Genomic DNA, 26,215 nt, shown 5'->3' with positions numbered 1-26,215 from the left:
ACAGCTGATCTTTCAGCAGAAACTCTGCAAGCCAGAAGGGAGTCACAGGACATACTTAAAGTGATGAAGGAGAAAAACCTACAACCAAGGTTACTCTATCCAGCAAGGATCTCTTTCAGATTTGATGGAGAAATTAAAACCTTTACAGACAAGCAAAAGCTAAGAGAATTCAGCACCACCAAACCAGCTTTACAACAAATGCTAAAGGAACTTTTCTAGGCAGGAAACACAAGAGAAGGAAAAGACCTACAATATCAAACCCAAAACAATTAAGAAAACGGTAATAGGAACACACATACCAATAACTACCTTAAATGTAAATGGATTAAATGCTCCAACCAAAAGACATAGACTGGCTGAATGGATATAAAAACAAGACCCATATATATGCTGTCTACAAGAGACCCACTTCAGACCAAGGGACGCATACAGACTGAAAGTGAGGGGATAGAAAAAGATATTCCATGCAAATGGAAATCAAAAGAAAGCTGGAGTAGCAATTCTCATATCAGACAAAATAGACTTTAAAACAAAAACTATTACAAGAGACAAAGAAGGACACTACCTAATGATCAAGGGATCAATCCAAGAAGAAGATATAACAATTGTAAATATTTATGAACCCAACATAGGAGCACCTCAATACATAAGGCAAATACTAACAGCCATAAAAGGGCAAATCGACAGTAACACAATCATAGTAGGGGACTTTAACACCCCACTTTCACCAATGGACAGATCATCCAAAATGAAAGTAAATAAGGAAACATTAAACAAGATGTTTAAACATCTTTAATGTATCTTTAAAAGATACATTAAACAAGATGGACTTAATTGATATTCATAGGACATTCCATCCAAAAACAACAGAATACACATTCTTCTCAAGTGCTCATGGAACATTCTCCAGGATAAATCATATCTTGCATCAAAAGTCAAGCCTTGGTAAATTTAAGAAAATTGAAATCGTATCAAGTATCTTTTCCGACCACAACGCTATGAGACTAGATATCAATTACAGGAAAAAAATCTGTAAAAAATACAAATACATAGAGGCTAAACAATACACTACTTAATAAGAGGAAATCAAAAAATACTGAGAAACAATTGACAATGAATACACGATGACCCAAAACCTATGGGATGCAGCAAAAGCAGTTCTAAGAGGGAAGTTTATAGCAATACAATCCTAACTTAAGAAACAAGAAACATCTCAAATAAACAACCTAAACTTACACCTAAAGCTATTAGAGAAAGTAGAACAAAAATCCCCAAAGTTAGCAGAAGGAAAGAAGTCATAAAGATCAGATCAGAAATAAATGAAAAAGAAATGAAGGAAACAATAGCAAAGATCAATAAAACTAAAAGCTGGTCCTTTGAGAAGATAAACAAAATTGATAAACGATTAGCCAGACTCATCAAGAAAAAAAGGGAGAAGACTCAAATCAATAGAATTAGAAATGAAAAAGGGGAAGTAACATCTGACACTGCAGAAATACAAAGGATCCTGAGAGATTACTATAAGCAACTATATGCCAATAAAATGGATAACCTGGAAGAAATGGACAAATTCTTAGAAATGCACCTTCCGAGACTGAACCAGGAAGAAATAGAAAATATGAACAGACCAATCACAAGCACTGAAATTGAAACTGTGATTAAAAATCTTCCAACAAACAAAAGCCCAGGACCAGACAGCTTCACAGGAGAATTCTATCAAACATTTAAAAAAGAGCTAACACCCTATCCTTCTCAAACTCTTCCAAAATATAGCAGAGGGACGAACACTCCCAAACTCATTCTACGAGACCACCATCACCCTGATACCAAAACCAGACAAAGATGTCACAAAGAAAGAAAACTACAGGCCAATATCACTGATGAACATAGATGCAAAAATCCTCAACAAAATACTAGCAAACAGAATCCAACAGCACACTAAAAGGATCATACACCATGATCAAGTGGGGTTTATCCCAGGAATGCAAGGATTCTTCAATATACGCAAATCAATCAATGTGATACAGCATATTAACAAATTGAAGGAGAAAAACCATATGATCATCTCAATAGATGCAGAGAAAGCTTTCGACAAAATTCAACACCCATTTATGATAAAAGCCCTGCAGAAAGTAGGCATAGAGGGAACTTTCCTCAACATAATAAAGGCCATATATGACAAACCCACAGCCAACATCATCCTCAATGGTGAAAAACTGAAACCATTTCCACTAAGATCAGGAACAAGACAAGGTTGCCCACTCTCAACACTATCATTCAACATAGTTTTGGAAGTTTCAGCCACAGCAATCGGAGAAGAAAAAGAAATAAAAGGAATCCAAATCGGAAAAGAAGAAGTAAAGCTGTCACTGTTTGCAGATGACACGATACTATACATAGAGAATCCTAAAGATGCTACCAGAAAACTCCTAGAGCTAATCAATGAATTTGGTAAAGTAGTAGGATACAAAATTAATGCACAGAAATCTTTTGCATTCCTATACACTAATGATGAAAAATCTGAAAGTGAAATTAAGAAAACACTCCCATTTACCATTGCAACAAAAAGAATAAAATATCTAGGAATAAACCTACCTAAGGAGACAAAAGACCTGTATGCAGAAAACTGGAAGACACTGAGGAAAGAAATTAAAGATGATACAAATAGATGGAGAGATATACCATGTTCTTGGATTGGAAGAATCAACATTGTGAAAATGACTGTACTACCCAAAGCAATCTACAGATTCAATGCAATCCCTATCAAACTACCACTGGCATTTTTCACAGAACTAGAATAAAAAATTGCACAATTTGTATGGAAACACTAAAGACCCCGATTGCCAAGGCAATCTTGAGAAAGAAAAACGGAGCTGGACGAATCAGGCTCCCTGACTTTAGACTATAGTCCAAAGCTTCAATAACCAAGACAGTATGGTACTGGCACAAACACAGAATAGAACAGGATAGAAAGCCCAGAGAAAAACCCACGCACATATGGTCACTTTATCTTTGATAAAGGAGGCAAGAATATACAGTGGAGAAGAGACAGCCTCTTCAACAAGTGGTGCTGGGAAAACTGGACAGCTCCATGTAAAAGAATGAAATTAGAACACTCCCTAACACCATACACAAAAATAAACTCAAAATGGATTACAGACCTAAATGTAAGGCCAGACACTATCAAACTCTCAGAGGAAAATATAGGCAGAACACTCTATGACATAAATCACAGCAAGATCCTTTTTGACCCACCTCCTAGAGAAATGGAAATAAAAACAAAAATAAACAAATGAGACCTAATGAAACTTAAAAGCTTTTGCACAACAAAGGAAACCATAAACGGACAAAAAGACAACCCTCAGAATGGGAGAAAATATTTGCAAGTGTAGCAACTGACAGAAGATTCATCTCCAAAATTTACAAGCAGCTCATGCAGCTCAATATCAAAAAAACAAACAACCCAATCCAAAAATGGGCCAAAGACCTAAGTAGACATTTCTCCAAAGAAGATATACAGATGGTCAACAAACACATGAAGGAATGCTCAACATCATTAATCATTAGAGAAATGCAAGTCAAAACTACAATGAGATATCATCTCACACCAGTCAGAACGGCCATCATCAGAAAATCTACAAACAATAAATGCTGGAGAGGGTGTGGAGAAAAGGGAACCCTCTTGCACTGTTGGTGGGAATGTAAATTGATACAGCCACTATCGAGAACAGTATGGAGGTTCCCTAAAAAACTAAAAATAGAACTACCGTATGACCCAGCAATCCCACTACTGGGCATATACTCTGAGAAAAGCATAATTCAAAAAGATTCATTTACCAAAATGTTCATTGCAGCTCTATTTACAATAGCCAGGACATGGACGCAACCTAAGTGTCCATCGACAGATGAATGGATAAAGAAGATGTGGCACATATATACAATGGAATATTAGTCAGCCATAAAAAGAAATGAAATTGAATTATTTGTAGTGAGGTGGATGGACCTAGAGTGTGTCATACAGAGTGAAGTAAGTCAGAAAGAGATAAACAAATACCGTATGCTAACACATATATATGGAATCTAAAAAAAAAAAAAAAATGGTCATGAAGAACCTAGGGGCAAGACGGTAATAAAGACACAGACCTACTAGAGAATGGACCTGTGGATACTGGGAGGGGGAAGGGTAGGCTGGGACAACGTGAGAGAGTGGCATGGACGTATATACACTTCCAAACATAAAATAGATAGCTAGTGGGAAGTAGCCGCATAGCACAGGGAGATCAACTCGGTGCTTTGTGACCACCTACAGGTGTGTCATAGGGAGGGTGGAAGGGGGGGAGACGCAAGAGGGAAGAAATATGGGGACATACGTATATGTATAACTGATTCACTTTGTTATAAAGCAGAAACTAACACACCATTGTAAAGCAATTATACTCCAATAAAGATGTTTTTTAAAAAATTTTAGAAAGATTTGATATGCAAGTTCTTCTTATGGAATAAATATCTACCTTTTTAATCATGGGCAGATGAACATATAGAGTATACAGCTCTCGATTTCCAGTATGAATTTTTTATATTGATGCACAAAATCAATCTTAAGGATTAAAATCTTAAGGATTTGATGTTTGTTTTATATCCTAGGTTTTAGGCTTTTAAAATATAATTTATTTGCATTTTAAACCACTATTTGCTCTATTATCAAAATGAACTCATCTTACTCTTAAAAAATCTATAGTGAGTCATCAGTAAATAACAAGCATTGGGCTTTATTAATGGGATGGGTTTCTTAAGAAACCTGCAAGGTATATGAAAATAGAAAGTGGTATAAGAGCATAGAAGGTAAACCAGAAAGTCAAGTATTTTTACAAATTCAAATATATTTTTTCTGGTATACTAAGTTTATGAAACAAATAGTCTCTCCAAATATGTAATGAAATCCACCCAGTGAAACTCTTGTCTCACTGTCCTAAGCCCAAAATGGTTATTCCTGCTTCCTGAGTGTCTGTCTCCTCTGGGGTAATTCAGAGGAGTGGCAGTGATGACAGTAAGCCATAAGGCATGGGGGCGGGGTGGGAGCGGATAGTTGTTGGACATGTAGTATCTGAATCCAAAGCCAATTTCTAACTGAAATCATATTCTATGAAAGGGGAAAACAGGTTTTGGTGGACAAGTAGATATTTCTGCTTCATCAAATGCTCTAATCTCTTTAAGGTGTTGTTTTTGGTTTTTAATTATTTTTGAGGAGACATCCTCCTCAAAAATTCTTCGCAACATCCCTCATAAACTGTGTTCTTTCTCTTATATCTTTCAAACACACACACACACACACACACACACACACACACACACAGAGAATAGTTGTTAACCTCTCAAGCAAAGCAATAAAATGATGGAATATTTTCTTTTGGAATTGAAAAAAGTATAGCGTCTCAGTTATCAAACGCTACACAAGAAATTACACCCTCCCCCCAGTTAGTGGCATAACACAATAATTTATTGCGGTTATGGATTTGATGGGTCAAGAATGCAGAAAAGGCACAGTGGGAATTTTATTACTTGCAGTTCTCTTCAGCAATTGCAGTTAGATGTTAGCTGGAGCTGCATCATCTGAAGGCTTGAATGAGTCTGCAAGATCCACTTGTGAGCTGCCTCACTCCTATGGCAGGCAAATTGGTCCTGGCTGTGAGAAGGGATATCAGCTCTTCTCCAGCTTGGTCCCTCCAAGAGACTGCTTCAGTTTCCTCATGGCCTCATAGCAGGCTGCCCCCAGCATGAGCGATCCAAGAGACCAAAGCAAAGCTACAATGCGATGCCTTTTATAACTTACTTTCAGAAACCACACATCTTCACTTATGCTGTATTCCATGGGTTACACAGAGGCTGAGACAACACTGATTCTATATGGCATTTGCCAGAGCATGAATCAACGGGGGCCACCTTGGGGATTAGCTACTAGATGTAGGAAGAGGGCATTAATCATCTTTTGGGCTTAGCAACTCTCAGAAATACTGGGACCAATGTGTTTATGAACTTCATTTGAAACAAGGACTTCAGATATTAGCAAAAAGTTTGTTTATAAAAAGGACTCTTGACACATCAAATGTTGCAAAACATTTCTGGGCATCCTGAGAAATCTTACTGAGGCCATCACTGAAATGTCCTTGAGAGCAAAGATATCTCGTTTTATAAATAACAAAACTAGACGTTTTTCTTGAATGACTTAGGGGTTATAAATAGTAAGTTCTACTGACTTGTCATCATAAAAGTAAGGTTTAATCTGTTAAATCTTTATTTATCAAGATTTGTGTAGATTTATCCTGAAAATTTTAATTACTCTAGATAATTGGTGATTATCTTAAAATAAGAATAGAATTACTGTTTATCAGGTTTTTTCTTAAATTTTAAAAATCCAGGTCAGGCTCACTTTGCCTTATTCACAAACTTCTGTTCTATAACTAATTTGTTTCACTCAGAACATTTCTGTGATGGTTATTTCTTCCTTAACTTGTAAGCAACTGCCTCAAATTCCTTGTCTCAAATTGGACAAAAGGAAATTTACAATTCAGTTGCATAAATTAAATATGACACTCCCTCTGTTTCTTACACATTTGATGGGCCATAGTAAGGGTGATATGACACCATCATGTTGAATGGTGATGATGATGGTGATTGTGTGATGATGTGATGGAAACAGTAATGGTAATGATCTCAATACAACTGTGTAATATTTTTAGAATAAGTGTTCATATTGGTATTAGCTCTTCATCATAGTTCTGTGAGATAGATATTCATCCCCATTTACATATGAAGAAAACAAAGTTCAAAAAGATTAAATAATTCACCCAGCTTCAGACATGACTCAAATTTTTTAAAGGAAAAATTAGTTTTGGGGGTGATTATTATACATCAGTGTAGGTTGGTCAGTTGTAACGAGTGTACTGCTCTGATTGGGGGGGGTGGCGTTGATAATAAGGGAGGCCGTGCATGTGTGAGCTAAGGGGCTATATGGCAACTGTCGGTACTTTCTTCTTAATTTTTCTGTGAACCTAAAATGCTCTTAAAAAATAGTCTTTAAAGATTAGTTTCTGGCTTTACATCACACTTAGAGAGTTTCCAAGCTGTCAACATTATGAATTATCTAAAAATATTACTCCTACTATCACTTTACATTTCTTTATTGTTATTCCATTTTCAAAGTCTTTACATTTATATTCTCATTTTGATTGTCCAATAGAAGAGAGGTTGGTATGACCATTATTTTAGTGGTAGAGATGAAGAAAGTGAAGCAAAGAGGAGAGAAATTAAGTCACTTGCTTAATGTCACTAAATCCAATACCTTGCAAGTATAATTTAGTGTTCCATGAATTAGTAGTAGTGATAGTAATAAACCAGCTTCACATACTTTTTCATTGTAAGAATTCAGTCCTTTTGACATATAACTCAGTGGTTCAATTCCCACAGAGTTCTGCTTAAGATTCTTGCCTACACAAATTTATCACACAGCAATAATTTAGTTTGTGTAACTGAAGAGATTGTTTAATAGCAATTTCCTAACTAATCACTTTCTAATGACAAATTAATACAATAGATTATAATAATTCACCTGCTACCTTAGGCAATGAATAAATTACTATTTGCATATCACTTTTGAGTTTTTAGTGTTACTTTTCAGCTCTAAATATTTATAATTCTCAATAAAATTTTATGTGCTTAGAGTTATTGGGAGCACTGTATTATAAAAGTGTTCCCAAATGATTTCATTGTTTATTGTTCAACAAAGATAGACCTTTCAGTGTTGTTTTTTTTTTTTCTGTGTAATCGTGTTTCTGGTTGTTCAGTATTTAAGTACTCACTGCACCGAGGGATTAGAGAATCAACTGTAGGTTGTTAGGATCATAAATCCTAGTGACACATTTTGATTAACAAGAGCAACAGAGACTGTAGCGTATGCTTGGTGCATTGGCCAAATCTCCCAGCTTTATCACTGAGGAATTTATTTCTCCATCTGCAAGTTATGCTGCTGGCAACCCTCGGATCAGCAACCCTTGCTCTCAACCAAAGGAGCTTCCTTACCCAAGTCTATGCCTATTCCTGGGGTAAGCTGCATCCCAAACTGGTCATTTTGAGAGTACAAAAGCCCAGAACCAGTCTCCATTCGAGACATTTCTGAAGGGCCTTCCCAGCTCCAGAGCTTGCCATGGTTGTTCTGAGGGCCCTCTTGCAACTGTGTCACAATTCTCCCTCTGCTCCCCAAACCACATCTCAATAAATCTGCCCTTAGGAATGAGGCATGAGTATTCCTTTCCCAGCCTGAAGGGTGGCACTGGACCTCAGCTTCTCCAGGCTTCTTCCCCTGGCAAGGAGATCCAAGACTGTCTATAGTCTCCAAGATCCCTACTGGCTTCAAAGTCCCGGCTAGAGGACAGCTATCTTTCCTAGAAAACTCTATAAAGTGTTGGCATCCCGAATCCAGACGTTGCTGTACCAAACACCCTATATATTTCTCCACTGATGAGGTCACTTCCTCATATTTTTAGAAGGAAAACACTCGATGGGGGTAGAGGGTTCTCCAAATCAGAGCCTATTACAGACCTCCTGGCTGTGACATGAGGTAATGGGAAGACTGGGTAACTGTGGGTGCTCTGCCTGGTGACCCTTGGTTATGTCAGCCAAACTTACCCTTATAAAAGCTATTCTGTAGCCCCCATGTCATGCGACATGGAATTGCACTGAGAGGACCCATCTGGCATGACCCTTACCTCATTGGGTTATTTTGAGAATTAAATGATAAAATACATGGAAAAGTTCTTGGTACAAGGACCTGTCACATATAAAGTATTCAATATGTAGTTTCTATTATAATTATTATCATTAATATTGAATATATTAGCCTTTTATTTCTGATTGTGCCAGGTAATTATTTCAATTACTTAAAAGTTTAAACACTTCTAGGCTATAATAATGAATAAAACAGACAAAAATTCTTGTCTTTATGAAGCTTCTGTTGTGTGGAGACAATATATTAAATAAATATATAACATGATAAATGGAGATAAGTTAAAATGAAAAAATAAAGTTTGGAAAGGTGAGAGTGCCTGGGCTTGGTAAAATCGGGGATAAAGTGTGTTTTTAAGTAAAGTTATTATGGAAGGACTCACTAATACTGTGATATTACAGCAAAAACCTGAAGATGATGAGTAAGTTCTAGAATGCCTAATTAAAATAGACATACTCAGGAACTAGCAGAATTCCTGCAGTAGTTTTCTGACCTGTGGAGTTAGAGCTATAATGGTGTGGTGATTACCACCAATCCCTACTTAACTCACCGATTTGGTCTGTCTAGAAAACAGACACATCTTGGAGAATGACAATGGATTATCATAAATTTAACTAGACGGTGACTCTAATTGCAGTTTCTACTCCAAATGTGGTCTCATTTCTTGAACAAATGAATACATGCCCTGTACCTGTTACGCAGCTATTGATCTGGCAAGATCATTTTTCCTGATACTTATTAGTAAAGACCACCAGAACAGTTTGCTTTCAACTGGCAAGGCCAGCAATGTAACCATCATCATGGGTATATCAACTCTTCAACCCTATGTCATAATTTAGTGCTCAGGGAACTTGATTATTTTTTTCCCTTCCATTAAATCAATTACATTGATTATATTATATGGATTGGACCTAGTGAGCAAGAAGTAACTACTCTAGATTATTGGGAAGATATTTGTGTGTCAGAGGCTGGAAAACAAACAAAAAATTGGGGAACTTCCACCTCAGTGAAATTTCTAGGGTCCCCGTGGTATAGAGCATGTAAAGATATTCCTTCTAAAGTGACGGCAAGGAATTCCCTGGCGGTTGAGTGGTAAGTGGTACTGGGAAAACTGCACAGCTACATGTAAAAGAATGAAATTAGAACATTCCCTAACACCTTACACAAAAATAAATTCAAAATGGATTAAAGATCTAAATGTAAAGCTGGATACTATAAAACTCTTAGAGGAAAACACAGGAAGAACACTCTCTGACATAAATCGCAGCAAGATCTTTTCAGATCCACCTCCTAGAGTAATGAAAATAAAAACAAAAATAAACAAATGGGGCCCAATTAAACTCAAAAGCTTTTTCACAGCAAAGGAAACCATAAACAAAACAAACAGACAACCCACAGAATGGGAGAAAATATTTGCAAATGATGCAATCAACAAGGGATTAATCTCCAAAATATACAAACAGCTCATGCAGCTCAATATCAAAAAAGAAAAAAAAAAAATCAAAAAATGGGTGGAAGATCTAAATAGACTTTTCTCCAAAAAGACATACAGAAGGCCAAGAGGCACATGAAAAAATGTTCAACATCACTAATTATTAGAGAAATGCAAATCAAAACTACAATGAGGTTTCACCTCACACTGGTCAGAATGGCCATCATCAAAAAATCTACAAACAGCAAATGCTGGAGAGGGTGTGGAGAAAAGGGGACCCTCCACCACTGCTGGTAGAAATGTAAATTAGTACAACCATTAGGGAGAACAGTACGGAGGTTCCTTTAAAAACTAAAAATAGAGTTGCCATATAATCCAGTAATCCCACTCCTGGGCATATATCTGAAGAAAACCATAATTTGAAAAGACACATGCACCCCAATGTTCACTGCAGCACTATTTACAATAGCCAGGACATGGAAGTAACCTAAATGTCCATTGACAGATGAATGGATAAAGAAGATGTGGTACATATATACAATAGAATATTACTCAGCCATAAAAAAAGAACAAAATAATGCCATTTGCAGCAACAAGGATGGACCTAGAGATTGTCATACTGAGTGAAGTCAGACAGAGAAAGACAAGTATCATATGATATTGCTTATATGTGGACTCTAAAAAAATGGAACAAATGAACTTATTTACAAAACAGAAATAGAGTCACAGATGTAGAAAACAATCTTATGGTTACCAGGGGGGAAAGTGGGGGGGGGGATAAATTGGTAGATTAGGATTGACATATACACACTACTATGTATAAAATAGGTAACAAATAAGGACTTACTATATAGCACAGGGAACTCTACTCAATACTCTGTAATGACCTAAATGGGAAAAGGATCTAAAAAAGAGTGGATATATGTATATGTATAACACATTCACTTTGCTGTACAGCAGAAACTAACACAACATTGTAAATCAACTATACTCCAATAAAAATTAAATATATATAAAATAATTCATTCACTACATATTAACGTAAAAAACACACTCTAAAAATTTAAAATATTGTACAAAACAAAATAAAATTTTGAGAACAGTAAAAAAATAAATTAAATAAATAAATAAATAAATGAAGTGAAGTCAAAGTTGTAGTATCTGGCCCCTCACACAACATACAAAGAAAAAAAAATTGTCACAATGCCTAGTGGGGCTGTTTGGATTTTGGAGGTGACTTATTCCTCGTTGAGTGTCATACTCTGGCCCATTACCAAGTGATCCAAAAAGCTGCTAGTTTTGAGTGGAGTCCAGAACAAGAGAAGGCTCTGCCACATGACCTAGTGGATTCAATGGTGCTTGAAGTGTCAGTGGCACCTAGAGACAATATTTGGAGACTTTGACAGGCCCCTAGAGGTGAATCACAGTGAAGACTTGGGATTTGGGAGCAAATCCCTGCTATTCCCTGTGGATAACTACTCTTTTTAGAAAAAACTTCTGGTTGCTTCTATAACTTAGACTGAGCATTTAACAATGAGCCACCACAGTACCATGCAACCTGGTCTAGGGTAACCTCACTCCTAAATTCTCTAGTGTATAATCCAGCCCCTTACATCTGTATTCCATGAAACCTGATTTCTCAGCATCAAGAGATGTGCTGATTTAATTTGTACAAAGAATTTGTAGGGATGGGAGATCTACAGATGGGAGAGTCATAATTGCCTGGCTCCTTAGAATGTGGGTGGGAATCTGAATGTCTCAGCCTTTTGTATATGAATTATCAATCAGGTCCACTGGTTTTCCAGCACCTTTCTTCACCTCTTTTTTCAGAGATTCTGAGAACTTGATTTTCACTGGAAATCCCTGACGCAGCCTTTAACTTCCTCTTCTCTCTGACTTTTTTATGACTACTCTTCCCATTCTCTGTCTTCTGAAAATTATTCGAAATCTTCCTGTGCTCTTGCCTCATCTCTCACTGTCTTTGTCCTGGGTAGTTGATTTTCTTGGTCATTCATTTATGCTATTTTAATGGGTTTATAGAAGAGAGACGATAAATTCATACAGTCGGTCTACCTTATTTAACCATGTCTCTTCACTGGTTTTTCAAAATGAGATTCTAGTGCCATTTCTAAAGTTTCAAAAAAAATTTTTTTTATAATAGGATGTTTGAAAAGGAAGATAAATTTTAAAACTATTATATGTTTTGACTAGGATAGGCATCACTAAAATCAGTTAAGTAGGAAAAAAAGAAAAGAATTTTCAATTTTATCAGTGATCTGGAATGAGCAACATAAGAAGAAAACCATCTGGGTCTTTGTCTTTGTGTTTTATAATATTTGGACAAAATTTTCTCTTGAAGTTAGGGATGTTTTGCTTCTCTTTCAGAATGAAAGCCTGATGTTTGCCTTTACAATCAATTCCTATTTCTTTCAATTTAGAGCTGGTAAATCTTTACTGCAAATGGCAAATGAGGTCAAAAGACATCCCAGGAGACACATCTTCTGTCTTCTACCAGATGCTCTTTGACACTCAGGGGCCTGGTGAGAATAGTCAGGAGGGAGACAATGAGGAAAGGGTCACCACTTGCTAAAAGTTGTTTGGCTGTTTGGTTTACGATATCGATGATTTATCTTATCAGTCACTTGTTAGTTATAAATCTCTAGGAGTCCAAAAGAATAAACAGCCTTCTAGATAGAAGCCTAAATTCAGAGTCTACTCCTAGCCTGGAGTAGCGTTTCTATTCTATTACAAACTTCTGTTTCTAAAACCAGTCCAGTTTTATGTTTTTATAAGTAATTTAGAAAAAAATATAAGAGGCATGTTCAGGTAACATGGAAATAGAAACACTGATAAATATGCTGCAGGAGAACATCAAAAATCACATTATCTCAATATGCTGAATTACAGGAATAATCTAAAAAGAACAACAAACATACGTGTTGTTCTTTACATTTTGAAAATTCATGTTAATAACAATATCTACCATTTATTGAGAGTAAAAGGTATTATGCTAATCCAAGGTAGAGTGCTAAGTACACACATAAAACATCTCTTTTAATCATAGTAACCCCCTCAACAGTTATTTACTGGCACTTACTATGAACCAAGCTCTACACTATGTGCTTAAAATACATCAGTGAACAAAGCAGATAAACATCTTGGCCCTTATACAGGCCTAGAGGTGAGTATCGATACTGTCATTCCCATTTTTTGAATGGAGAGACAAAGTAAGAGATACTCTGTAAATCAAAGTTCTCAGAGCAAGGGAAGTGGCAGTAAATGGATTCAGTCCATTTTCTCAGTATCATTCAAGTTAAATTTTAACAAAACAAAATAATTGCATAGAAAAGAGGCAAGTACAACACTTGTGAAATAGACAAATATAATTGACAGCAAACTCAACAAGTGTCAATATTTTAATGAGGTTGTGAAGGATCTACAAAGACAATAACTATGAAATAATGGTTAAAGCACTAGGTTTGAGGTTAGACAAACTTGGTTTCAAATCTTGGCATCGCTGTTAACTAACTGTGTGACTTTTGGCACATGCTTTGCTTCTGTGGTCTCAGTTTCTTCAATTGTAAAATAAATATACATGAAATCAGGTGAGGATTAAATGAGGTACTATGTAATATTCTTAGCACAGTTTCAAGCACACTTTAAGTGCACATACATGGTCTCTATTCATCCTGTGCCATTTAAGGGTTGATCTGGAGTTCCATACTCTTTGACATGTGGTCCCTAAATTTAGTATGATATTTCCTTTTAGTACACTGAAAAAGAACACTCTGATTTCCCTAAAAATCATTAAATCATCAAAAAATGTTTCAGTATGGCTCCAACTCTATAAAATCATCTGCTGTCCCTTGTTCATTCAGATGACAGCTCCATATAAACTGTTACATAAACAAACACACAAAAAATACCCACAGATTGCAGCTGAATATGCATTTGCTTTCTTGTTTCTAGATTTCTTTTCTGTTATTTTAGCCCAACTCATGGCTGTGGAGGTCAAAACCATCTGGCTTTATACGAAAGTATTTTTTTGTTACATGCCTAGACTAATTTATAGAGGCCATCTGTTAAGTTCTGACTGACACTAAAAAGTTAATGATTTAAAAATAAAACAACCAATTTTCAGTTCCAATGTGAAATTCCCAGTGCTCCTCATAGACTGACTATCAAGAGAAATAAATGACAGAAATTACATTAATGACCACCTGGTGTATTCTGGCCTTGCTTGATACCAGGGGCATATATTATCAAACTAAGAGAAATAGAATTTAGTAGATGTGCCATCTCACAGTTGAAGCTTATTTGATCTTATTATGTTAGGAAAATATCTTCTTTAAAACTCTTTCTATTGATCAAATGTCATTGAGAGGGTTTCTAGAAATTACTCATCAGACAAGAAAGAACATCTTATTTCTTTTTGTAAAGCATATTTTTAAAAAATTCTGTGATAAATTTCAGGGAAAGGAATGAAAATAAAGAAGAATACTGCTCCTCTTACACAGATGCAACCTCAGCTATGATATTTCTGAACAGAAGGCAGTTTAACAGGAAACAATGAAATATCTACTTTCCATCTACTAATCTAGGTGTATAATAGTATTTCCCAAACTACTTTTCCAGACCATAGTGGTCTCAAAGTATCTCCACCAACTATCTTCAAAGTTTAAATATCTTAAAGGAAATGGTATACTAGCCTAATAATAAGGCTGTTGAGTGGCATCAGATAATTGGACAGAAATTTATACTTAGACGTGAGTTGCAGTCATAACTCATACCTAAACCATGTTCTTGTCTTGGAAGCTAGCAGTAAGCAGAAGCTGAAGATGTTGGTGTAAAATGGAAGAAAGGGAGGTTATAATTTTTGGAGGCTGGTGAGAAAGCAATACTTGTTATGTTGTAATAGAAAGTTTGGCTACACCAACACCTGCAGATAACGTGAAAAATTGAAAGAGATCATGGATCTGGCTAGAGATTTTCAGGCAGACTATTTAAAGTGCCAAATGCTTCCTCTAGCTGTCTATGATTAAGCTCTGCATGGCTGCCTTCTCTTGTCTGGAGCTGTAAGTAACAACAACAACAAAAAACTTGCTTTTCTTCTGAGTGTCATTGTGTTGTGTCCTGTCATCAAAAGAGTCTTTAAATCGTATGAAAATGGGGGTCTGTCTGGCTCCACCTGGGATGGCTAGTCTCTGTGCCATGCGGTCTTAACATTTTCCAGCAAGCTAGCCCGAACTTGTTGCTATTATAGCGGCGGGATTCTGAGAGTCACAGCTAGCTTGAAACCGTCATATTGCCTCTTCCATTGCTTTCTGTTGGTTAAAGATGTCATAACATCACTCCATCTCAAGGGTTAGGGAAAAGAGTCCACATCTTGATGGGAGAAAGCTGCAAAGTCACGTTTCAAAGGCCATGGATAAGGAGGAGTTGAAGAATCGGGGCAATTTTGCAATCAATCAACAAAAGAGGTTTTGATTTTGGTAATTATCAAAACATCATTTAAAGGCATGTGTGATGAATAAGATAGCCCATCAATTTAGATAGTACCTTTCCAGGTTAACAAACAAACAAATAAACTGTCTGTGATTATGGCTTATGTACTTACATTGCCCATAATTGAGACAATTCCAAACCCCAAATATGTTTTGAGACTTAGCTATCTTGGTTTTATGAAAAATTTTTCAAGAATCTATTCTGCTTGCTACTTGCATTTTTCATAAAACTTTTACAGAAATGAATTGTCGTTGGTGATATATCTCACTGAAAATTGAAAATTACAACAGAAAATCAAAAACAATTATTAATGTATTGACCTCCTATACTCTCTACTGCATTACAAGGGGGTTATAGATACTTTATCAATAAATCAACAAATTTTACTTAAAGCTTTTTCTTTTAGTTCATTTTTCGTGTCTCTAATAACATTGAACACTGTGAAAAACTAATAGTTTATTGTTTTTTGTATGTGGAGGTGGAGCTAAGGTGCATGAAATTGAGTGAATCATTATCTGTTCAGGTCATACTAATGTCAGACTCTTTAGGGAATTATTTTATTATTTTTCATCCATTGTTCCCATCTCTTCCTATAATATAATATTGTGTGTGCATGTGCATGTGTAGATAGATAGATAGATAGGTAGGTAGGTAGATAGATCAATATTATATTCCTAGTGATTTTCTGGCTGTATATTTTTCAATTTATAAATATGACACCGTAGTATAAATTCTATTATGTTTCCTTCTTTTTTTACTCATCATTTTGTTTTTTGAGATCTAGTCATGTTTTTGTGTATAAATTTAACTCAGAAATTCTCATACCTTACCCCAAACAATGCTGTGATGAGTAATCAACCTCACTCTCCTAATGGAGAGTGAAAATTTAACAGAAATGGATACCCAGGGCCATGATTGCTAGGTACTGAGGTACATGTGGGGCAGTTATGTTCTCTTCTATTTATCACTCTTGGTCTGCTCAGGCCACCATGATAAAATACCATAGACCGGGTGGCTTAAACAAGAGAAATTTATCTTCTCACCATTCTGGAGACTGGAAGTCCAAAATCAAGGTGCTGACAGAATTAGTGTCTAGTGAGAACTCTCCCTTTGGGTAGCAGACATTTGTTTTCTCTGTGCTCACATGACCTCTCCTTTATGCGTGCACAGAGAAAGTGAGGGAGCTCTCTGTGTCTTTTCTTATAAGGACACTAACCCTATCAGATCAGGGCCCGACACTTATGACCACATCTAACCCTAATCACTTCCTTAGAGGTCCCATCTGTAGATACAAACACACTGTGGGTTAAGGCTTCAACATTATGAATTTAGTGGGTACACAAACATTCAGTCCATAACAGCTTTTACTTTGTATTATATTTACTATTCCCTCTGAAACAGTGTTTCAGTTTTAACAATAAATTATATGGTCATGTTAGGTATATGCATATGTAAATTCTCTAAGTCTTGTTAAATTATGCTCTAAATACGCTATTGGACACTTCTACCAAAAGTAGATTCCTTGTTCCTCCACATTTTATAAGGAATTTTTATTACCTGATTTGTGATTTTTTGCCACTTTTACTTATTATGATAGGCATTTTGGAACTGAATATTATGTCCTTTAGTTTATAGTATAGTCATTTGTGACAATCTCCATTTAGAGCTGATAAGTAAGGGTGTAATAGTATTAATAGTTTATTATCACAGATATTAATAGGAGCCCTACATGCAATAAATTGTTAATATACTATAGCAAGTTAACATTTGATAAATGAGCTCTATTCTCATCGTGTGAAATAGAAGAAAGATGCATTTTAATGGAACCAATATCTTGCAGTTGCATGATTTTTGAGCGAGATACTTAACCTCTCTAAGCCTGTGATTTTGTACTCATCTGAGGGATATTAATAAATACCTGGTAGAGAGCATTAAATGAAATCACACAGAGAGAGCCAATGGGCTACATAGTAGGTCGTCCATAAATGTGAATTCTCTTCCCTCTGTCTGGAAAGTCTCTACTGACAGCAGGACAATGAATGACTTGACTTTTCAAGTCAAGTCATTCTGGCTCTTAATCTTTTTCTTCTGGCTCTTAATCCTCTGACTTTCATTTCCAGATTGCTTTTTCTTCCTCTTAAGAAATTTTATTTTAGTTTTCAGCCTTCTCTTCAAAAGACATGGCTTTGATTCATGCTTGTTTTCTTCAATCTCAAAGCAACTTGAGGGGTTTAAGTCTCTTACAGTTGGGAGCTGAGAAAATGATAAGAAAAGAGCCACACTAAGTGCCCTGGAGGTGAGCTTCTCCTGGGGCGAAATCCTTTCTCGGCTGCAGAGTTTCATATCTGCATTGCTGTTTGGAAAAGCAGCTAGATCAAGCCTCCTTTGAAACACTGTTAAAAAGACATGGCTTTTGGTGAACCGGGTACTCTTCGTAGAGAAATGATCTGCGTCCCAGGAGGAGGAGGCAGCAGGAAAGGACAAGCGGGAGCTGGACGGGGATGGGGGTGTGGAGGGGATGGCTGACTGAAGCATTTGCTAGGGCGATACCTGCCACGAGCAGGGCAGGCTGCAGATGGGTTTTGGCAAAATGCCTTGTGCCCACCTGATGTCTTGGGTCTGGCCAGACTGTCAGCGAAATCTTACCATCTCTACCAGGTGCCTTTCAGGGATCTTTGGCACAGGGTCTATTTTGTCTTGTCAATTTTTATCCAAGTAAAGGATCTTTGCAATGACAGGCATAGTTGAAAGTTGACATATATCACTTTAGATAAACGATCAGTTTCAGAAAAGAAAAATTGATGGCTCCCCTATAGACCTAAGCAGGTAGCCAATTAGAGGAATATGGGCTTGTAGGGATATTGGTTTCAACATTAGTAACTGCTTTGCTTGCCTCAGTCTACTCAGTTCGTCCTCAGGCCCTGCCATGCTGACCCCACCAACTATCAAACCTTTGACATCAATCCTTTGCCAGCTTCTGAAAACACAACAGCATAGAAGAATAATAGTTATTTCCAACAACATGTACCTGTGAAGGCTTTTTGTTATTACTCTGCCTGAATGGAACACATATGTAACTTGTGGAGTTTAGGTCATGATTTAATGTATACACCCAAACTGTCTCTGTCCATGTTAGATACTTTTTAAACAATTAATTAATAAAGGACCACTTATGTAGTAAAGCTGGTGTAACAAGGTGGGTTGACATTAATTACTTAGTTGACTGATTATGAGGTTCTAGTAAAAATATATGTATTAATAATATATTATATAATATATATGATACATATAATATATATTAATGTATATATCCTATACAGTTACAGTTTGGGATTTCTCTATTTAATTCTGTTCCTGCACATATTTGTTATAGCTACTTGTGAAAGACAGTAACTTTCTTTTAATAATCGCAGAAGCAAAGCTAGACATCATGACTATGAAAGAACCACAATTAAACTACCTTGTGTTTTCCTCTACATACATTTTGGATTTTGAAACTTTGAATGAATCAGCAGAGGACAGGTTAAAAATTGCTATGGTTTTAACTGCTTTCCTATTTTTTTCCTTTAACCAGATTGTCTGTTTATTAGAACTGATTGATTTGAATTGAAGAGTTTTATCGATTTTTGCCATGCACAATTTAATTTAATCAAATTGCCTTGTTCCAAGATGTGAAAATGAGCTTTATTTTCTAATCCAATTAGGGGGAGCTTATACAATGTTGTTCACATAAGAACTGGAGAATAAGTAATTTGCTTGCCAGTAGCTGAAGCCAACAATATATAGAATACTCATGGTGCAATCCCAAATGGTACAAATACCTGTGCCTAAAAGTTTCTGAAATAATGCTATTTTTAGGGAATGGTGAATCATAAAAAATGACCAGTCAAAGTTATATGCACTAAGGAATTTGCACTACCATAGGGCCCAGGAATCTGAGTGGTGACTCAAGTTATAAGAGTCAGCCAGTCTGGGCCTCAGAGTCATAAAATCAGCCCTAACATTCTTTTTTTTTTTTCTTACAATTTATATTATTTTTATTAAGGTTGGTTGAATCAGTGATATGGAAAAATGACTGTAAAGTTATAGGAGGATTTTTGACTATGCAAAGGGTCGGAGCCCCTAACCCTCTTGTTCAAGGATCAACTTGTGTATACACACACACACACACACACACACACACACACAGTTGTACAGCAGAAACTAACACAACATTATAAAGCAATTATACTCCAATAAAGATGTTAAAAAAAAAAGTAGATATAGTTGTAGGTCATCATATATAAATCACGTGGTAACCATACTTTAAAAACCTACACTAGATACACAAAAACTAGGGAGAAAGGAACACAAGCAAGCCCTAATATTCTTAAGGCTTCCAAAGGCATAACCTGGAGGAAATGTCCTTTTCCTGTCCTCCCACTCTGTACTCCCATACAAATCCCTTTCTAAAGCTGACCACGTGTCTACTTTAATCTGATTTTGCTCATAGAAAAATGCCAGGTATTGCAGTGCTTGTGGAAAACCCCATTATGATAAAATCTATTACAGCATCCATTTTTATCTAGAGATTACAAGAGGGCAATTCTCTGTATGGTGCCAAATATTTCTGAAAATTTCTTTTCAGATTTTAGCTCAGCTTAGTTGTTGGGTAAAATATTGATTCACTATCAAACTGGTCTTGATTTATATGCTATTTTTAGTTAAACCCATACATAACTATGATCAATAAAGACAATTTTCCTAGGTTTTGTGTGAAGTCAATCTCACATAGTAGGTCAGTGAATCACAAGGAAACATCCTGAGTGTAAATACTTTTTCTCTAAATGAACAGATATTTAATATTGTGTAATAGTTTTTTTCTTTATTTAATTTTCAAATGAAAGGACTCAGAAATTATAGTATCCATCTAATATTGTTATAGATATTAAATATAGATATTTACCATTTTGTTTAAGCATTTCTTAAAAACTTATTAAACACCTTAATTTGCCATTGTTTTTTGCATTTCTCTTATTTGTGAGTGGAGCCGAGCATCTTTTCATCTAGTTAAGGGCTGCTTTTCTTTCTGTGAGATGTCTATTTATAAATGATATCCTTAAACAAATTCATTAATGTTAAATGTTTGTCAGGATATAGAAATACAATGATTTCAGTACACTGACTTTTTTAGCCATCAACCATGATAAACTTTATTTTTATTTCTCATAAGTAGTGTGTAGAGTCTCCAGAATTTTTGTATTGTCATTTGCAAACAATGACATTCTTGATTTTTTGTTTTTCTGGTTTGCTTCTATTCCTTACAATTTTGATTTATTCCTTTTGTCTTATCATAGCAGAAGAAATTCCAGCAATATGGTTAATGGGAGTGGAAAAGAATAAACCAATCAAAAAATGATACTGGGGTAACTGTTAGCATATGGAAAAGACTAGTTGGAAACCTATTTTGCCATAAATTCATAATTAATTCCAGATGGATGAAAGAGCTAATTGTGAGAAAAGTGAAACTGATAGAAGAAAATACAGAACAATATCTTTATGAACTTGGTCTAAGGAAGGTTTTTTTAAAGGATGTTGGAAAATATAATCCACATGAAAGAGAAAGTTAACTTTTTATATTAAAATGTAGAATTTCTCTGTATCCATGCACAAGAGGCTCCATGAGTGAAACAAATGAGAAAAGGTACCTGCACACCAGATCCATACACAGAATTATTATTGTTGAGTGTCTATTATGTGCCAGGCATATGCAGAGTTCTAGGTACAGAGCAGTTAACAAAAGCGACAAAAATTCTTGTCCTCATGGAGCTGACCTTCTAGTCCTATAGTTGGTGTGATGTAAAATCAGGATTTGAACCTATTTCTGCCAACTCTAAAGGTCACGCCTTATGAAATAATAAATACACTGACATTGAACGTTTCTACATTACTTTATAAATATTGTGAGCTTGGTTAATATGGGTTCATCCCTGACCATTGGATCCACACTCTTAGAACAAAATCTGAACTTACAGAGAGCAAGCTCATGCTATGATGAATTCTTTAAAATAAAAGTAATCTTGAAAGAAGTCAACCTTTCCAGAAAATAACCAATCTTGTAATATATAGAGATAGAAATGTATCAGAAACTCCTGTAAATCAGTAAGAAAAAAACAATAGAAAAATATGCAAACTACAGGAATAGACAATTGACTTATAAAGAGAAAATATAAATAATCATTAAATATAAAACATACTTATCTCAATAGTAGTCAGGTAACTTGATATTCAAAGCAAAATGGGATATTAATTCTTACTCATTCAGTTGGTAAAATGTAAAGTCAGACAATTCAAACGTTGGAGAAGATGTGGAGCAATATGAATTCTTACACACTGATGAGAGTGCAAATTACACATCATCCTTGGGAGAGAGTAGATGGCTAATATCTAATAAAGCTGTAGCCACCTGTATCTTATGATCCAACAAATCCAATTCTACATGTATAGCCTAGAGACATGTACATAAATGCTCATTGTAACACTGTTTATAACAGGAAAAACTGGAAAAAAAGAGCAACTTAACTGTCCATTAAAAGAAAGATAGACAGTATGGTACTGGCACAAAAACAGAAATACAGATCAGTGGAACAGGATAGAAAGCCCAGGGATAAACCCACGCACATATGGTCATGTTATCTTTGATAAAGGAGGCAAGAATATCCAATGGAGAAAAGACAGCCTCTTCAATAAGTGGTGCTGGGAAAACTGGACAGCTCCATGTAAAAGAATGAAATTAGAACACTCCCTAACACCATACACAAAAATAAACTCAAAATGGATTAAAGACCTAAAAGTAAGGCCAGACACTATCAAACTCTTAGAGGAAAACATAGGCAGAACACTCTATGACATAAATCAAAGCAAGATCCTTTTTTGACCCACCTCCTAGAGAAATGGAAATAAAAACAAAAAGAAACAAATGGGACCTAATGAAACTTAAAAGCTTTTGCACAAAAAAGGAAACCATAAACAAGACAAAAAGACAACCCTCAGAATGGGAGAAAATATTTGCAAACAAAGCAAGTGACAAAGGATTCATCTCCAAAATATACAAGTAGCTCATGCAGCTCAATATCAAAAAAACAAACAACCCAATTCAAAAATGGGCAAAAGATCTAAATAGACATTTTTCCAAAGAAGATATACAGATTGCCAACAAACACATAAAAGGATGCTCAACATCACTAATCATTAGAGAAATGCAAATCAAAACTACAATGAGGTATCACCTCACACCAGTCAGAATGGCCATCATCAAAAAATCTATAAACAATAAATGCTGGAGAGGGTGTGGAGAAAAGGGAACCCTCTTGCACTATTGGTGGGAATGTAAATTGATACAGCCACTATGGAGAACAGTATGGAGGTTCCTTAAAAAACTAAAAATAGAACTACCATACGACCCAGCAATCCCACTACTGGGCATATACCCTGAGAAAACCATAATTCAAAAAGAGTCATGTACCAAAATATTCATTGCAGTTCTATTTACAATAGCTAGGACATGGAAGCAACCTAAGTGTCCATCGACAGATGAATGGATAAAGAAGATGTGGCACATATATACAATGGAATATTACTCAGCCATAAAAAGAAATGAAATTGAGTTATTTGTAGTGAGGTGGATGGACTAAGAGACTGTCATACAGACCGAAGTAAGTCAGTAAGAGAAAAACAAATTCCATATGTTAACACATACATACGGAATCCAAAAAAAGAAAAAAAATTTGGTTCTGAAGAACCTAGGGGCAGGACAGGAATAAAGACACAGACGTAGAGAATGGACATGAGGACACGGAGAGGGGGAAGGGTGAGCTAGGACGAAGTGAGAGAGTGGCATGGACATATATACACTACCAAATGTAAAATAGATAGCTAGTGGGAAGCAGCTGCATAGCACAGGGAGATCAGCTTGGTGCTTTGTGTCCACCTAGAGGGGTGGGATAGGGAGGGTGGGAGGCAGGGAGACGCAAGAGGGAGGGGATATGGGGATATATGTATATGTATAGCTGATTCACTTTGTTATACAGCAGAAACTAGCACAACATTGTAAAGCAATTATACTCCAATGAAGATGTTAAAAATAAAAAAGAAAGATAGATATATACATTATACTCAATTCATCTAATGAAAAATAGGTAGCAATGATCATTGAATGGCCTGGCACTCTTTCTATCAACAAAGATAAATCTCACAAACATAATTTAGAACAAAGATATAAATTGGAAGAAGATGCATTCAGGTTCTATTTTGTGAATTTAAAAACATGTAAAACATTACTCTATATTGATTATGAATTCATACATATTTAGTAAATATATAAAAAAGTATGAGAAACTCCAAATTATGACAGTGTTTTTCGTTTGAAAGAGGAAGGTAAATCCAATTGAAGTAGTGAATTAAAGAGGTTTCATGTGATTTTTAAAATTTTGTTTCTTAATCTGAGTAATAGGAATGTATATTTATACTTATATACATGTATAATTTATATCATTCTCTACACATGTTGAATGTCTAAAATATGTCATGGTATTTTAAACTTATACAATAGTGGATTTCCCCTCAAATTTGTTTTCCTTTTTCTTTTCTCTTCCTAATACAGATGGATATTAATGTTACCCTTGAAAAAAAACAGAACATACACAAGGTTATCCAATGCAATATTCACTGCTCCCTTTCAAAATAAACCATTTTATCCAAAAGAGAAGAGTAGTGATATATGTTCTGAAAGAATAATTTTATACCCATGCTATTAATCTCTAGTGTATAGCCAAACATATGGGAAATTTTTCAAAATACCCTTGGCTAAACCTCACAGGAGGCCTGTCAAGTAAAAAACCCAGGGATGGATTCTTGCTATAAATATGTTGAAAAACATATTCCCCAGGTGTCTCCAAGGTGGAATCCCAATTGTGAACAACTGATTAATGTGATCAACATCCAATTATGCAAAGTTAAATTACCTGTACTTAAAATCATCTTTGTGTGTATTTGAAGAAAGCTTTTTGCTGGACGCAACACCATGATTATGTTAAGCGCCATACGTAGAAAGACCAGCCTAGAGAAATCAGCATACTCTATGTATGCTTTTGTTCTTTTTCCTGCACTTCAGTGCCCTTTTTACACAGCAAAGTATGCATAGAATATACTTCAGAGACAATTTCACCCTAAGAACAAGTGTGCTTTAGAATTAGAGTTTTTGGCAATTAATATCTCATTCTGAAAATACAACTATTGATTTATTGACCTTTTATTTGTCATTTTTAGTAGTGATTGATGACTTTGTTTTTCTAATTTTATGAATTGTAATTTCAGGGCCAGTAATAAAGCACTGATATATAATTTATGGTGAAAAAATAATCGGTAACCTCTCCACAAGGTGAATACATTTAAACCTCAGAAAACTTAGTTCACTTTCCCAGCCAAGTAAAAAATTAAGGAATAGAAAATAACGTATTTTAGCTTCATGTTAATCATGTAGAATCACTAGAGGGACAAAACCCATTATCCTTTTCTTAACTGTCTAAGTTCATAGACTTTCAAAAGAACAGCTACTTACTCACATTCAGCCCAGAAGCAGTTTCACTATAAAGGTGATGGAAGTTTGTACCTAGTTGCACTTCAGCCTAAAAAAAAAAAAAAAAAAATTCTCCTTTAGTCCTCCTGTTTGATGTTCTGTGTTTTAAGAGCAAAAAATCCTCTTCACCGAAAGTCTTATCTTGTCAGTTAATTTTTTATTGCTGAATAGTTATATGTTTAAACAATGTTTCTTTGGGAGGCATTGTACATGGGCCCTTAGTGACATCAAATGCAAAATGATAGCAGGCGAGATGACACACATCCAACATGAATTGGGGGCGAGGTGTCATCCATTCCTCCTAATAACTCTGAACTATAGTTTTGAACATCTTTCCAAAGGCGAGATGGGGAAAAAGAAGCATGTAAAGCCAATATCATCCTTTGGGAGACACATATAATTTAGGGGAAGGAAAAGAAAGAAGTTTCCACAGAACAAAGACAATAACAACAATAACAACAACTATTGATAAAAGATAAATTGTCAGAATAAAAGGAGAACTGAGAAAGAGAAACAGCTCAGAAGTCACAAAAGTACCATCAACAAACAAGCATCGGGGTGAGAATGAAACAGCATCCACCACAAGTCGGCTACAGCCGAGGTGTTTCCTATGTATTCTATCAATTTATCATTATGTTATCTAACTGCCTTGTGTGGAAGGTAATTTTTTTCAACATATAAAGATTAAAATTTGGGTTTCGATAAGACTCTCAAAATCTGTTTAAATAAAAAATATAATGTGTCATTTCATTTATTCCTTCCATTCATGTGAGAAAAAAGGAAACACCAATAATCAACTTCTGGCTTTTCAAAGAAAAGCCTCAAGTATTTATACCTTTGAGAAAACAGAGATATCCATTTAAATGTTATTTCAGGACACTAT

General features: G+C 35.5%; 1 long non-coding RNA gene across 1 annotated transcript in view; it reads right to left on the bottom strand.

The window, feature by feature from the left end:
• LOC309640261 overlaps positions 1-26,215 on the bottom strand; it is a 115,280-nt gene that overhangs the window by 70,425 nt on the left and 18,640 nt on the right. The window contains exon 2 of the long non-coding RNA XR_014252138.1: positions 25,319-25,381. This is a non-coding gene — a long non-coding RNA (uncharacterized lncRNA). The remainder of the gene's footprint in view (positions 1-25,318; positions 25,382-26,215) is intronic.

This window comes from Balaenoptera physalus (genome assembly GCF_965194825.1).
Source record: "Balaenoptera physalus genome assembly, chromosome: 12".
NCBI classification, from domain to species: domain Eukaryota; kingdom Metazoa; phylum Chordata; class Mammalia; order Artiodactyla; family Balaenopteridae; genus Balaenoptera; species Balaenoptera physalus.
Note: the sequence above shows the minus strand (reverse complement) of the source record. Positions and strands in the feature narration are given on the sequence as shown.